The sequence below is a fragment of the Opisthocomus hoazin genome, chromosome 1 (assembly GCF_030867145.1).
Source record: "Opisthocomus hoazin isolate bOpiHoa1 chromosome 1, bOpiHoa1.hap1, whole genome shotgun sequence".
In the NCBI taxonomy this organism is placed as follows: domain Eukaryota; kingdom Metazoa; phylum Chordata; class Aves; order Opisthocomiformes; family Opisthocomidae; genus Opisthocomus; species Opisthocomus hoazin.
Window position 1 is genome coordinate 23751948 of NC_134414.1, and position 14752 is coordinate 23766699.

Consider the following 14752-nt stretch of genomic DNA (forward strand, 5'->3'; position numbering starts at 1 on the left):
GAGGACCGGTGCCCCTGTGTGCAGCAGCCTGCTTTGCTCCGCGCTCAGACTCCAAGGCTTACTCTGCTGCTTCACGGGCATCTTGCATCCGAAGGGTCCCCAGCACAGCACTGGTCCTTGGAAACAGACACGACGGTGGCAGCCAGGTGGGCAGCTGTCAACAAACTTCTACCAAGCATTTTCACAGGCTCATAATTTAGCCAGACAGAGGTGCATTCTCATTAAAACAGCAACTTTCCATAACACTGGCAAAAGACATGCCCAGCTGCAGGGGGTCCCCACTGGCAACTTTCGGCTTCAGAGGAGGGAGGGAAGCTGCTGGAACATCTCAACAAGCAATAGCTCATTTTCAGCACAGGCAAGCCAGTGCCCTGGCCTCTGCTTCCTGAACTGGCAGCAACAGTTTTGCTGATAAATTCCACTCTCCATCCACCTCCCCCAAATCAGCCTAAGGCAGACACCTGGCACATAACATTGCAACCCAAATGCTTAAGTTTGACAAAAGTTATAAGCAACTAAAATTAGGGTTTTAATACTGGAGTGCTGAGAGACTCCAGCAACAGGTGTTGCCAGCACCACCTGTTACTGTGGATGAATACATTTTTGTGCAGTGGGTGTAAATATATTTACACCCACATACACAGACATATATAAAGCTACATAGATATATACCTTCTAGCTCAAAGGATGTATGAAATCCTCTACTTTGCCTCATTCAAGATAAAAGAAGTCAGACTAATAACAGCCTAGGAGAACAAGCAAAAATCACTACATCCAGTAAGGCTGAGTCCTGAGCAGTGCAATGTAACACTGTTCACTACTGCAGAGCATTTTAGTGAACGGCTGTTTAGCAAATTAAGTGATTCATGTCTCAGCTTTGAAATGTTGCTGCCTCTGTACAGTTAATTTCAATGTGGAATTAAACGACAGCAGCTCTTTCGGCTCTGGGAGACCCACATAGCGAGAAGCCTTACAGGAGCGAATGAGTCAGGCAGTAGGTTGCGAAAAACAGTATCTGAAAGAAAAAAGGGAAAATCACCCCACAATGTTTTTCACTGTAAATGCTCGTTGTACTTGTCTGTATTGAAGCCAGCCATACACCCTTATTTGGTTAACAGCAGCTCCACTCATTCCATTCTCCTGGTGGTCTCAAGAGCATCAGATCTGGGACAGCAACTGCTACCGCAGCAGAGTACTGGGCAGTAGCCCTTTGCCAGCATCCAGGAGGATGATGAAGGGAGACAAGCTGAACTCTGCGAGCTGGAACAGCAAAGGCATGAATAATTGATGCAAGGTAAGGAGAAAGCACTGGGAGCTACAGCTCAGACACTAGTTGGCCAAGTTTGTGAGGCTTTACACTGGGTTAAATCTGTGTTTCTCTTCTTCCTGTTGTATTCAGCCCAGTATTCTGAAACACTTCAGCTATCCAATTTTAGGTGATACAAACTCAATGAGAATTACCTTACTACAACAAAAATTAAGGAAGTGAGGGAAAATCTGTTGCAGACGTGGATCCTCTTTTCACCAGCCCGCAGTCACAACTGCAACTGCCTAGAGCTCATACAAATGCCTCTGGCAGCCATGAACATCTGCCCCCTTGCATTTAGCTATGGCCACCCTCCACTGGATGTTCAAGATGTTGACATGCTGACTGACCTGTTCTGGAGATGAAAAGACAGTAGCAACAATGATACAGAGGTGTTCACGGTACCCTTGACTGGGGAATTTTGGCAGGGGTGAAAAGACTAAGGAAGGAGAGGAAGCCTTTGCTGAGTGGCAGAAAAGGAGGAGGACTGTGCAGACCAGTGACAAGTAGTGTTCCTCAGGGGTCGGTATTGGGACCAGTGCTGTTTAACATCTTTGTTGGCGACACTGCCAGTGGGATTGAGTGCACCCTCAGCAAGTTTGCTGATGACACCAGGCTGAGTGGTGCAGTTGACACACTGGAGGGACGAGATGCCGTCCAGAGGAACCTTGACAGGCTTGAGAGGTGGGCCTGTGAGAACCTCATGAAGTTCAATAAGGCCAAGTGCAAGGTCCTGCACATGGGTCAGGGCAATTCCAGGCACAAACACACGCTGTGCAGAGAATGGACTGAGAGCAGCCATGAGGACAAGTACTTGGGGGTGCTGGCTGACAAGCAACTCAACGTGACCCAGCAACGTGTGCTCACAGACCAAACGGCCAACCGTATCCTCGGCTCCATCAAAAGCAGTATGGCCAGCAGGTCGAGGAAGCGGATTCTGCTCTTCTGCTCTGCTCTGGTGAGACCTCACCTGGAGTTCTGCGTCCAGCTGTGGAGCCCTCAGCACAGGAAAGACACAGACCTGTTGGAGCAGGTCCAGAGGAGGCCACAAAAATGATCTGAAGGATGGAACACCTCTGCTGTGAGGAAAGACTGAGAGAGTTGAGGCTGTTCAGCCAGGAGAAGAGAAGGCTGCTGGCAGATCTTATAGCAGCCTTCCAGTACCCGAAGGGGGCCTACAGGAAAGCTGGAGAGGGACTTTTTTACAAGGGCATGTAGGGATAGGACAAGGGGTAATGGCTTTAAACTGAAAAAAGGTAGATTTAGATGAGATATAAAGAAGAAATTCTTTACTATGAGAGTGGTGAGGCACTGGCACAGGTTGCCCAGAGAAGCTGTGGATGTCCCCTCCCTGGAAGTATTCAAGGCCAGGCTGGATGGGGCTTTGAGCAACCTGTTCTGGTAGAAGGTGTCCCTGCCCATGGCAGGGTGGCTGGAACTAGATGATCTACAAGGCCCCTTCCAACCCAAACCATTGTATGATTCTATAATTCTATGACTATCACATCGCCCTAAAACGTGGTGAGGGGCAGAATGAGGTGGGTGAGAGTCAGTTCCTACCACGGCTGACTGCACAAGGGGCTGATACTGCAATAAAAGAATAAAAAGTAGGAGGGAAAGGGACAGATTGAGAGATAAACAATGACATTTGTATTTTTCTAAGTAGTAAATACAGCAGAGTAGTAAATGTGGAGCCATTCTAAGGTTCTCTTCTCAAATGGGCCTGAAAATCAAAAGATTTAATAACCTAGTCAAATGAAAATGGCATACAGATGTCAGCAAGCATGTGTACCGGTAGGCCAGGAGTTTTCTGAAAAAAACTGACATTGGGACACACGTGTTATTTTTCATATTGCCATTTACATAAAGTATTAGAATACGATCCTATAATAATGTAATAATTTAAATTGCAGAATGAGTTTCCCCCAATAACTATTTAATATTTTGTAATAATTAAATCCAGTTATATTCGATCGATACTGTCACCATATAAAATAATCTGTGAAGACTTAAATCTCAGTTTTCACTTGGAACCATTAGCTACTGTTATTGTAGCACTCAAAATATTCCTTGAATGCTAATTTAGCGTGTGGTGCTTACTCTCTCCATTTATTCACTTCCTAACAATGACATCCCTTTAAACACCAACAAGGAAAGCTCTGTTAATATCGCACACTACCATATCAAAAGTGCAGCCCTCTGAAGCACCAGGTCTTTTAAGGCTTTGTCTACAATAATTAGGAAAAGAAGCTTAACTCCTTTTTGCAGAAAATGCACTGCAAAAGTATGAATAGTTTTCTTAGCCAGTTTGGACACTGGAAAAAAAAAAGCCTCTTCCCTTCCATCAATTAAATCTTGGTGCTGTCATTCCTGACACAACTACGAATACATCAGGATCTAAGGCTCTCTCTGAGGAATACAGACAATGGTTATAATTACTAGAAACTGTTCAATCTAATAAGAGATCTGTACAATGCACTTTTGTATAGTTTTATTCTTTTACCTTGATAGATTCTTACTAATAGGCAAATATATGACATATGAGAAAACTTGTTTGCAGGAGTAACAGTCTTAATTTGGTATCGGAAAAAGAAACTTGGAATTATTTATTGTTTTAAACTTGAATGAATGAGCAGAAAAGCAACTTTTTTTTTCCCTACAGACCTGCCAAGATTGTGATGGAATTCTGGCTTCAAGGACAGTATTTTCAAGGGTCCCTACATATTTTACAGATGCTATCATCTAATTTTCACCATCTATAGTGGTTTCATGAAACAACAATGAGGTACAGACACACCTTTCCACGGACAAAAAGCCATTTTAGCTTTTTAAGTTGAATGAATACCGAATCTACTTAGAAGCACACAAACTCTGTGCTGTTAGCCAAGAAAGTTAGCTGACAACTGTAATTAAGAAAACACTGCCAAGAGCAGCTACGTCAGCCTTAATTCGCCCTCGGCAAATCTGCGTATTTTGTCACATACGTTTCTTACAATAGAAGTGTTTCCATCATCTATCAGTTTTTTACACTAAGGTGCAGAATGGACCCGACATCAATGTTAGGATTAACATTAGGAAAGGGCTGAATTAAACAAGTACCCACTTGCACTCAGTAACACCCATTTACACGTGTATAGCTAGGGAAAGACTTAGAGCTGAGAAAAGACATTTAGAGCCAAAGAATGAGCAAAATCACTAAGATCAACCATTGTAACAACAATAACCAAATGCCAAAGGAAAGTAGAGATGTTACTACTGTCTGCAAGAAAGCACAATTTTACATGTCTGTAAGACTGCTCTATTTTTGTAATATGGAAATGTAAATCAAATTTTGAAACAATCCTCCTCCACAACCCTAACTTCAAATGAGAACAGTATAAAATAGCTATCTATTCCTAGGAGGACAACAAACTCCTGTCCCTTTTATCAGCAAAGTCACTGAGATTGTTTGACCAGGATCTCTTTTTTAGCTCCATTTCAGAGACACAGTGACAAACAAGTGAAAAAAATGAATAAATTTGTCCTCTCAGTTTTTAACTTTAGATGGCAACAACGGCTATCTTTGCTGAAACTTGGCAAGTTCAAAGTCATACTGGGGTACTAGGAAACCATTTATTTTTTCCTGAAAAAATAAGAAGGGAATAGCATTAAATATGCTACAGCTCAACAAAACTCTGATTCTGCAAAACGATCAGTGAAACAGAACTTTAAAGCTGGATAGGATTTCAGCACAGTTGTAACCTGCGGACAGGATCAGGGCACTGTAAAACCCCAACCCACCGTGCACAGCTCATGCTGTGGCCTTTACAGCAGAGCCCACCCTGCAGCTTTGCCTGCTGTGGGAACAAGAATTTGTATTTCTCCCCTTCAGTCAACTGCCACCTTTCACACAAGCTGAACTCTGAGAATCCTGCCCTCATGCACTGGCGAGCTGCGTTAGGTAAGAATCGTGTATGTCGATATCCTTTGGGAGACCCCATTAAAACTTTTGTTTAAATTAGCTTAAAATAGAAGATCATGCAAATGGCTCCCCAGTTCAAGAAAGATGAGGAGCTACTGGAGAGAGTCCAGCAGAGGGCTACAAGGATGGTGACGGGACTGGGGCATCTCTTGTACGAGGAAAGGCTGAGGGAGCTGGGCTTGTTCAGCCTGACGAAGAGAAGGCTTGGAGGGGACCTTATAAATGCTTATAAATATCTGAAGGGTGGGTGTCAGGAGGATGGGGCCAGACTCTTTTCAGTGGTGCCCAGCAACGGGACAAGGGGAAACGGGCACAAACTGAAGCACAAGAAGTTCCGTCTGAACATGAGGAAGAACTTCTTCCCTCTGAGGGTGACGGAGCCCTGGAACAGGCTGCCCAGAGGGGTTGTGGATGCTCCTCTGGAGATATTCAAGACCCGCCTGGACAAGGTCCTGTGCAGCCTGCTGTAGGTGACCCTGCTTTGGTAGGGGAGGTTGGACTAGATGACCCACAGAGGTCCCTTCCAATCCTGACTGTTCTGTGATTCTGTGAAATGCTATAGCTTGTATTTCACTCCCAGCTCTCTCTCAGATATTGTTTATGATACTGGACAGGTACCTTATCTCAACACGGTGTCCTTTGTTTACCTGCCTTATTTACATTCTCAGCTCTTCAAAGCTCTTCTATGCATTTATAAAGTACTTCTGCTAATGAAACCAATAATGTAATGGGCAAAAATTCCAGCCAGTAACTAGTTTTTTAAGGGCCCCTTCTGATACATTGGTGATATTGGAGATAAATCAAGAACAGCAAAAAAAAAATGAGGCTTTTGAAAGCATGACAAACCAAGTGGTCAGAGTGCTATGATAGCTCCTGGCATATGTGAATAATAAATGAGTGTGCCATTTAAATGAATTAAGAATCCACTTTAGCTGGAAAGCTTTTACTGAACTAGTGCACTGCTCCATTGAAAGATAATTGATAAAAGTCATTTCAATCACACGATTTAGTGAATTGAACCACCTGAATTAAAATCCAAGTATGCCCAGTGGAAAAGGCAATTTGCAGTAATAGAAGCTTCTGATATTGCTTTACAAAACAAGCTTTGCATCTGTCCTTTATTTAGAGCAATCGTTCCTCTGAGGAAAGGAGAAAGATACAGTCCTGGGCCAAGGCCAGCGCTGGCAAATCTCCATTTCAGAAGAGCAGTTGCATCAGAGCCAGCCAATACCGGAAGGTTTCTCTGTGAGTAAGGCAGCCTGAGGTAAAAAGGGTGGGATGCTGATGCAGGGAGAAAACATCAAAAGATGACACAATCTCTTAGGAAACTGAAACAGACTGAAAAATTAAGATAAGGCAGTTTTCAAAACCTGTTGAAGAGACCGTGGCACCAAGTCACCAGCGGTGCCAGGAGTTCCAAAATAACGACATCCATCTGGGTAAAGGCAGATTTTGTGGTGCTTGCTACAGAGCACGCGAACAGCTCAGTCCTCCCTGGGACTGTAGTAACAGTCGGCCAGGATGGCAGGGAGAGCAGGGGATCAGTTTTTATTTAGGTATTATCCAGGGAAAGTGATTTGCTCACAGATCTCTTCTCTTTCTAATAACATATCCAAACTGCAGATAGGAAAAGCTGACAATAGGTTCAAACTTCCAAGCTTACCACAAGACTTGCACTGCAACAATGTAGAGCATACAGAAAGTTACTTCCTCCAAACCACCAGAAAAGTCTAACACGCATGTCATGGTAGCCCTTGGTTGCAAAAGGAGCATGTGATGCGAGTTAAGACTTCACGTGTACCACACAAGCAACAAGAGGCCAGGTAGAGAGCGCAATCGCAGATGAGCATCTCCCCCGCAGGAGAGGCTGCCAGCCCCCTGGGCTGGTTCTGAGGTCAGGGCTGGAGGCAGCACCCAGGGGAAAAAAGTGTCATGTGAAGTGTAAGTCCTCAAACTCTCAAATAAGCACCTCATGCTTGGTCTCTCTGGCTTCATTTAGATGTCTAAAAATTAGATGCCTAAATCTGAGTTAGTGATCTCTATGCTGCTTTGCTGTAACTATGATGGTGTAAGGACATATGTAGAAAAGGGTTTATAATTAACTTTAAAACCTGCTGCTCCTATTTCAGATCTGAAGAAGAGCTCATATGCCCAAAAGCTTGTCTAATTTTTCCAGCTTACAGCAGCTGGTCTAATAAAAGATACTATCTCTGTCTACAAACCTCATCCTGACTAATGACCCTAGGCTCCCTTTATAGTCAAGGGAGAGAAACAGACACAGAAAAAGAGCAATTTATTCCAGGTTGTGACAGGTGTCTAATACAGACCTTGGACTTACCTTTTTCCTCCCATTAACTTTAAAGACATGCTACAATCACTCGCTCTGACCTGACATTCAGCTTTTAAATATCTAAATTGAGTAGCTGAATCCTTCTGCACGCAACCAGATAACTCACACCATGATTGCTTTTTGTATTTGTTATATCTGTAATCTGTTTTTTCCAACGTCCTATCTATCCGCCTCAGGTTAGCAGTGCTAAGGGCATGTAGTCTGTTTTATGAAGCACTTAATCAGATATAAGGGCAAAGTGTACTACAGTTGGAGAGGCAGAGCAGCTGCATAATTAGAGCAATAAAGTATTATAAAGGACAATTAAGATTACCTGGAAGGAGTTGTATCCACAACACATGTTTCTGAGACCAGAAGGGTGGAGAATAACTCCTGCCAACTTACAGAGAACATTATGCAGTTCAGACTTTTGGGATGGATGGCATCTCCTGAATCTGCACAAAACCAGGGACCTTCCACAAAGCACAGGCAGGCGGAGCCTCAACTCAAGAAAAATTCCTAGTACTAGGCTCGAGATGGTAGTCAGTCTCATCTAGCAAAAAATCCAGCATAGGCTAGACTAAGCCTATAGACTCAATAAACAAACTCTGATCTCACCCTGAAATAAAGATGATTTCTGTAGCATCGCTATGCTTTACGTTGTCATCTCCCATTGCTAACAAAGCCTATTTTTTTAAAGACTGTAATGCCAGAGCACACGCTAGGTTAAGGTACTGACAGATGAAGATCAACTATTCTGATAGCCCCATAGCAATAGATGTTTAATTCTGTTCCTCTACTAGACAGTGTTAGAAGTCATGATCCCTGGCCTAAGTGCTCTGTAATCTACTTTATGGCTAGAGAAGTGTAACAGAAATTAGAAGAACAAGTAAAGTAGGATAAGAACAACAATGAAATGACACAGTTAAAAATATAACTGTGTGCATAACTTGAGCAAATTGCATTTTAACTGTAGGCAGACATTAATTTGGATTGAGAACGAAAATGTGTGCAAATTAATTGTCCCACAATCAAAATTAAGGAAGGTCATCACCTTAACAGCACCAGAAATTGATTCTTACCTCACTGTGTAAGACTTGATTAAAGCTTATGTGCTCAATATAAAGCCACCATCACCACTGTAACAACCATCCCCATCATCTCTCACTCAGCCGCTTCCTTTATAAATCATATTCTTCCACACATCTGAAGACCTTCCCTACCATGACAAACTGTTACTCTCAACAAGCATCTTACAAAATGTAAAAAAAATATAATACAGTTAAAGACTAAGCACAAGAATACTGCAGACTGTGAATTATTACAAATTGGAGTCACTTGCTGGCAAACATAATCAAGTTGCCAGGTGAAGAATTCATCCTTTGTGTGGGAATTTATCGCTAGCATAAGGCTACCCTACTAACCCTGGAATAAGGATAAAGAGGGCATGTGTCAGAGAGGACCATCTTCTTCACCTTCATGCTTTGATGCAATTTACTCCCTAAGCAGGAACTGCAAATCATACCAAACTGTGTCAAATTATATGAAGTAACTGTATGGTTCATTTATTGCACTTTGACACATAACGAACACTCCAACATGCAAGAATTGCAGACAACGAGGCCAGAAATGACCACGTGGGTCACCTACTTTGTCCTATTGCTCCCAACAGACTTGCTCATGCATTACCTCAGGAGTTTATGTGCACACAAATACATGTTTGCACATTTGAAAGATAGTGTTAATACTAACCTGCAGTTTGGGGTTCAGAAGACAATAGTGACATCAACGCAACTGCTTTTTTTATGAAATAGTTTGCTATTTCTTAAACTTATTTGTATACCAACTTCAAAGTACAAACTTCTGGGTACCATTGATATTGCTTATTCCTAGTGGAACAACAACAAAAAAGTAATAACTTGATATAATTTAAAAATTAAAACTGTAAATATTTTGTGAAAAAAATTGAAGTTATTCATGGTATCAGCATGAAAAATGAAGTGCTGTTACCATAATTCTGTTCAGATGTAGGGCATTTATAGCACTTGTGTCCAAGCAGTAAATAGCTGACATATTAGTGCATCAAGGCAATTTAAATTACTGCAGTGAGTGAGTAACCGGGAGCACTGACATTTCACATAAATTGAGTGGGTCCTCAAGAGTCCTGTAAATCTAAAAAGCTATTTAGATCCAGTTTATATAGTAGCTCACTTTTTTTTCAGTTTCACCCTATCACGTAACAAAATTATTTACACAATCATTAATGCTTGCTTTTTTGTTAAAACAGTATTTTTCTTTTAAAGATTAATTTACTTCCACTACAGCAACACGCAGTAAAAATTCTTAGAAATATTGCAACAAATGTTCCAAGAGGTGACAGCTGATTGGAAATGTACAACGGAATTTTTCTAGAAGTATCAGTTTAGGAAACTTTCGTTCATCATATCCCAGCAACCCCTAGTCAGACCTATGGAAGAAAAAGGAAAAGAAAAAAGAGAGATGGCTGATGTCCTTCTACACCACTATTGTGAAATCTAGAAATCTCATCAGCAGGATGCTTGATTTCTACTGCTGCATTATTCTAATGATGGTGGTAATCACTGCTCCTGTTTCATTCTCTTAGTGCCTTGTCCTTCCATCAAATGTCTAGAATTTGACTTCTTTAGAGCTGCCCTACATCCTTCACAGCCTAAACACATCCTTTCTGACATCTTCTTGCTCTTATTTCCTTCCCAGTAGTAGCAATTCTAGGGAATATAGCACAAAGAGCACCTTTCTGGTGACTGAAAAAGGAGTTCCAGAGAAGCTTGTAGGAAGACCCATGAAGTGGGGCTCCCCTGTGGTTAAGGGAAATTGCCTCATTCACAGAAGCTGGAAGGGAGCTCTGGAGATCATCATGGTAATTAGAATGTCCTTATCTTCTCATGGTGACGACTGGAAAATGCTCAAAGCAGGGTTAGTCAGAGCAGGTTGCTCGAGATCGTGTCCAATTGGGTTTTGAATATGGCTGCAGACCATTTGTTTCTATAAGGACTATGAATACAACACATCTAATTTAATACAGTCACCTGGCTAACTTTGCAATAGGAAGATACCAGTTTAGGCGCTTTTGTAACCTACACTAACACCAAATACAAGCAATAGTTGATAAGTTTCACAAGGAGTTTTGGGATTTTTCCCCCTTGCTTACATCAAAGGCAACAACATTCTTATGCAGTTGAAGACTGTATCCTGGCTTCAGTTCTCACCAATGACCTACAGAGGAAGAGACAGCATTTTTGCCTTATTTCTCAAGACATGAGAGCACCAAGTACTGGATTTAACTGGATTTTATTGAAAGGAAACAATTCTATGTTGGTAATTTCATTAATGAGAGCTCGGTGTTAAACCTCAAGGACTGGGACATTTTGCCTTGCTGCCCAGAGCATGGTAAATGCCAAACAAATTCAGAACCTTATTATGCTCATCTTCCAGAACATAAGCCCCATTCATGAACATGCAATTTACAGTGACTAGATGTCTGAGCCCATTGCTATTGAGTTTACAGAACAGCTAATTTGCACATTATAACCAATATAAATTCTGCTTCAGAATGAAAGTATTAAGTGAACACCCACTAGATGGTGTTCAGTTACTGTATAGGGCGACCGGGCTAGTTACAGCTCTAGCTCCTATCCACCTCTGCTTTGTAGCAGAATTTTCTTGAAGAAACAACAAATACCTTTGTATAAGAGGATAAAAAGGGATGAAATCACACTCTTCACTAGACATTTGGAAATGCTTTAGTAAATTAATTACCACCTGCGTTGAATATGGGTAAGTGGAACTTCTAAAAAACATGACAAGTCTAAACAAAGAAAGTACGCAAGATTCTTCTGGATCCACTTGCTAATATTCTGTGGTTTTACTCCAGATACTTCTATTTTTGCAATTTGTGACATTATCTGTCTGTTCCCTCCCAAACTCTCCAGACATCATCCACTGAAAGAAAAGGGTGAATACTCACTCACCAAACAAACACAGCCATTTTGCAACCACTTTTATTAAAAGGATGAACTGAATTACCGGATGTCTATTCTAGTAGAAGCTAATGCATCACTTTCTTTTTCAGCAAAATTGTAATAATTGCAACTAATTTCCTTTGGTCATTAGTGAATCAGTATCAGGAAAAAAAACAGAAGTGCTATTTTACAGGAAGAGACTTTTGGCATAGGTGCAGTACTGTAGCACTTCAGATATTTTAGATTCCTGGAGATTACAAGGATGACTTGTGATAAAGGCAATTGCTATTCAGAGCTGAATTAAACTGATCCTCTCATGTCAGAATTTCCAGAAGGAACCTTTTCCCTTTATAAGGCTCTGAAGTGCAACCTTACATGAAAATTTTGGGAAGACCATTTTAATGCAATGACCCCAGTGATGACATGACTTTTTCCAATTGCCACCGTGAAAAGATAATGGTCTAATGACCATGTTTGGGAATTTTCCTACAGACGACTCTGCCTACTGCTTTGGGCATTCTGCTGATCCTGTGCAGCCCTACTTCATTATTCCATAACTCTCCAGGTTGAGGCATTATTACAATCTCTAGCTTTTCTTTCTTTCTTCCTTCTCATGCTTAATCTGAGTTCCTTTCAGTGGTTGAATTGCTTTCCTTCAGTTTATGGTCCATGTCATTCGCGCTTTTACCTTTAAATTAGCCAGGAATTTCTTTCTACTGCTAAGATTAGCTCATTCTGTTATTAGCACATACAGAAGCTCTGAGCAAACCAGTAACAACCCCTGCTGAATCTGACTTGTTTATACATCATTAACATCTGTCACATAGCAATTAACAGATGTTTGGGAAGTTTTCCTACAGCAAGGGCTCCAAGGGTATATAAGTGATAATAGAACGCTCCTGTATTTTAAGCTAAGAAAGGTTTATCCTATTTTTGCCGCAGAAAAAGACTACTGGAGCAATCTAGTTTTGGCTAGTTTTTAAGAGTACCAGAAGGAAGAATGTTACATAAACCTAATTTGAAATATCATCTTTATTCAGAAGATAAGGTGGCAATGGAACAAGAAGCAGGATTGTGAAAAGTTTGAGAACTCCCCTAAAAGATTAGAGACAACTAAAGTAACAAGAAATCACAGAAGAGCTTAAAAACAGATGTCAAACGTGCCTTACTGCAGTGGCCAAAACGGTTTGGTTAATTTGCAAATTAGAAAAAAATAAATGCCACCAATAGTACGTTTAATGCTAAACTACTGACACAGCGTCCATCAGCGTTCCCTACTAACAGAAAAGAAAGTCCCATGCACCAACCAGAACACCTCCTCTGCTCCCAGGGTTCAGTGAACTTCAGAGACTGAGTAAGAGAAGCAAAGACAAGCTGCCTCTTGACCTGGCGACTTCAAACTCCTCACATTCTAAAGAAAAAAGTTTGGCAGAAAGAAAAAAAAAACATAGACAAAGATCAATAGTCTCTTTCAAAAAAATGAAGTTACTCTTTTCTACAATTGTCTTAGGTCCCTGGGGAAAAAAGCTTTCCGCCCTGAATTCAAATCATCTGATGAAGCAAACCTCAAGAAGACATCTGGCTTTACCATAGTTTAATTCTGTATTCAAAATTTTTATTAAGCACCAGAGGAAACATGGTAGTAGGTCTGTCAAAATAGAAAGAGACTAGAAATCTCTAGTCAAACAACTAGAGGAGGAGACAAATCTAAAAGCATAATACATTTTACATCAAAATTTCCACTAACATCATCTTTAACTCGTAGCAGCCTTCAGTATACTGGGCTTCTGCGTCCACTGCCTCTAACTATCCTTGCATTGCCTCCTTCCTGACATTGTCAGCTTCTTTGACAAAACTAACTGCTCCTCCAAGAGCAATCTCGGATTGAAAAAATGATCGTATTTTCCCTTTCCTGTGCAAAGGTGTACATTACCTGGGGGCATGAAGCCCTTAACCTCCCAAAATGATGTTCTTTGCCAGATCTCTTTCTTTGCCTTAATCACGATTCCATGATTACACTAAAATTTTCTCCACCTAAGAACACAGAAAATAATTTGCTCTACTGTACTACCCTCAGCCTAGCAGACACACGGAGCTACAAATGAGGACCAAAGCACCTATGGTGCTGGAAGCTATTCTGCATGTAGCAACTGTGAGTAAACCACAGGCTACACAAGTTCAAATTATTTGCTCTAGTGAGCATTGCTTTGTACCATTTTTCTCTTTGATGGAAGCTGCAGTTTGACAATTCAGATCTTTCAGCAACAGTATTCATCTAAAAAGTTCCTGACTTCAATCCTTGTTCCCTCTCTTAGGCCACAGTGCTTGCTAGCAAACTGTGCTGTGAGCCAGAGAATGAAGCTGGCTTTGTAAGAACTGGAATTCAGAAAAGAATGGAATAAAGCTACCTACATGAAGCTGTGGAATGGATGGCCTTACCCAGCTAGAGGAGACAAAAATAAGCTTGGGTTTGTTTAACCTAACAAGACCAGCACTGAGTGGCAATATAATTATCTATAATGCATCATGGGGTTAAGATTAAAAAAAACCCTCAAAACCCAAACCTATTTTAGGTAATGGGAAATGTTGGCACAAGAGCAAGTGCGTTTAAATAGACAGTCATTAATTTTAGGTTGGATATCAGAAGAGTTTTCAAGCAACAGAGGAGATGCTGTGTCACCATTTTCCAATATAAGCAGTGGTTACAAATGATTTTAAATTAAGCCTGAAAAATTTATAAAAGGTCTGTATTATAAGTTTTTAAACTGCTAAAATAGGAGCTGACTTTTAGAAGATACCTGATAAATTTTGACATACTTAGCCATAAAGCGCTAAAAACAAGTGCTAAGCCATTATGCATCATTCTAATAGAGCATACAGATCCTTAAAAACATATTACAAGATATTACACGTTAACTTAGGTGAACTGTGGCAATAAATACAAGTGTTCTTACAATGGTACTACTAAGTAGATATCCTTTTTCCTTCTTACAGCGATACCGGATATAAAGAATAGTGACTGTCCTCCTGAAATGAACATTTATTTTAGCTGCAGAAGGAGGAGATTGAACTGAAATTTGAATCAAATTTTAAGTAGGCTTTTTACAGTTCTCAAAGTTGGTGCAAATCAAAAGCAAACAATAGATGTCTTTCTT

At 40.9% G+C, this 14752-nt stretch overlaps 1 protein-coding gene across 1 annotated transcript in view; it reads right to left on the bottom strand.

Annotated features, from left to right (window-relative positions):
* Positions 1–14752, bottom strand: part of MICU2 (mitochondrial calcium uptake 2) — a gene marked incomplete at its 5' end in the record, with an annotated part of 157031 nt that overhangs the window by 45411 nt on the left and 96868 nt on the right. The window lies entirely within an intron of this gene.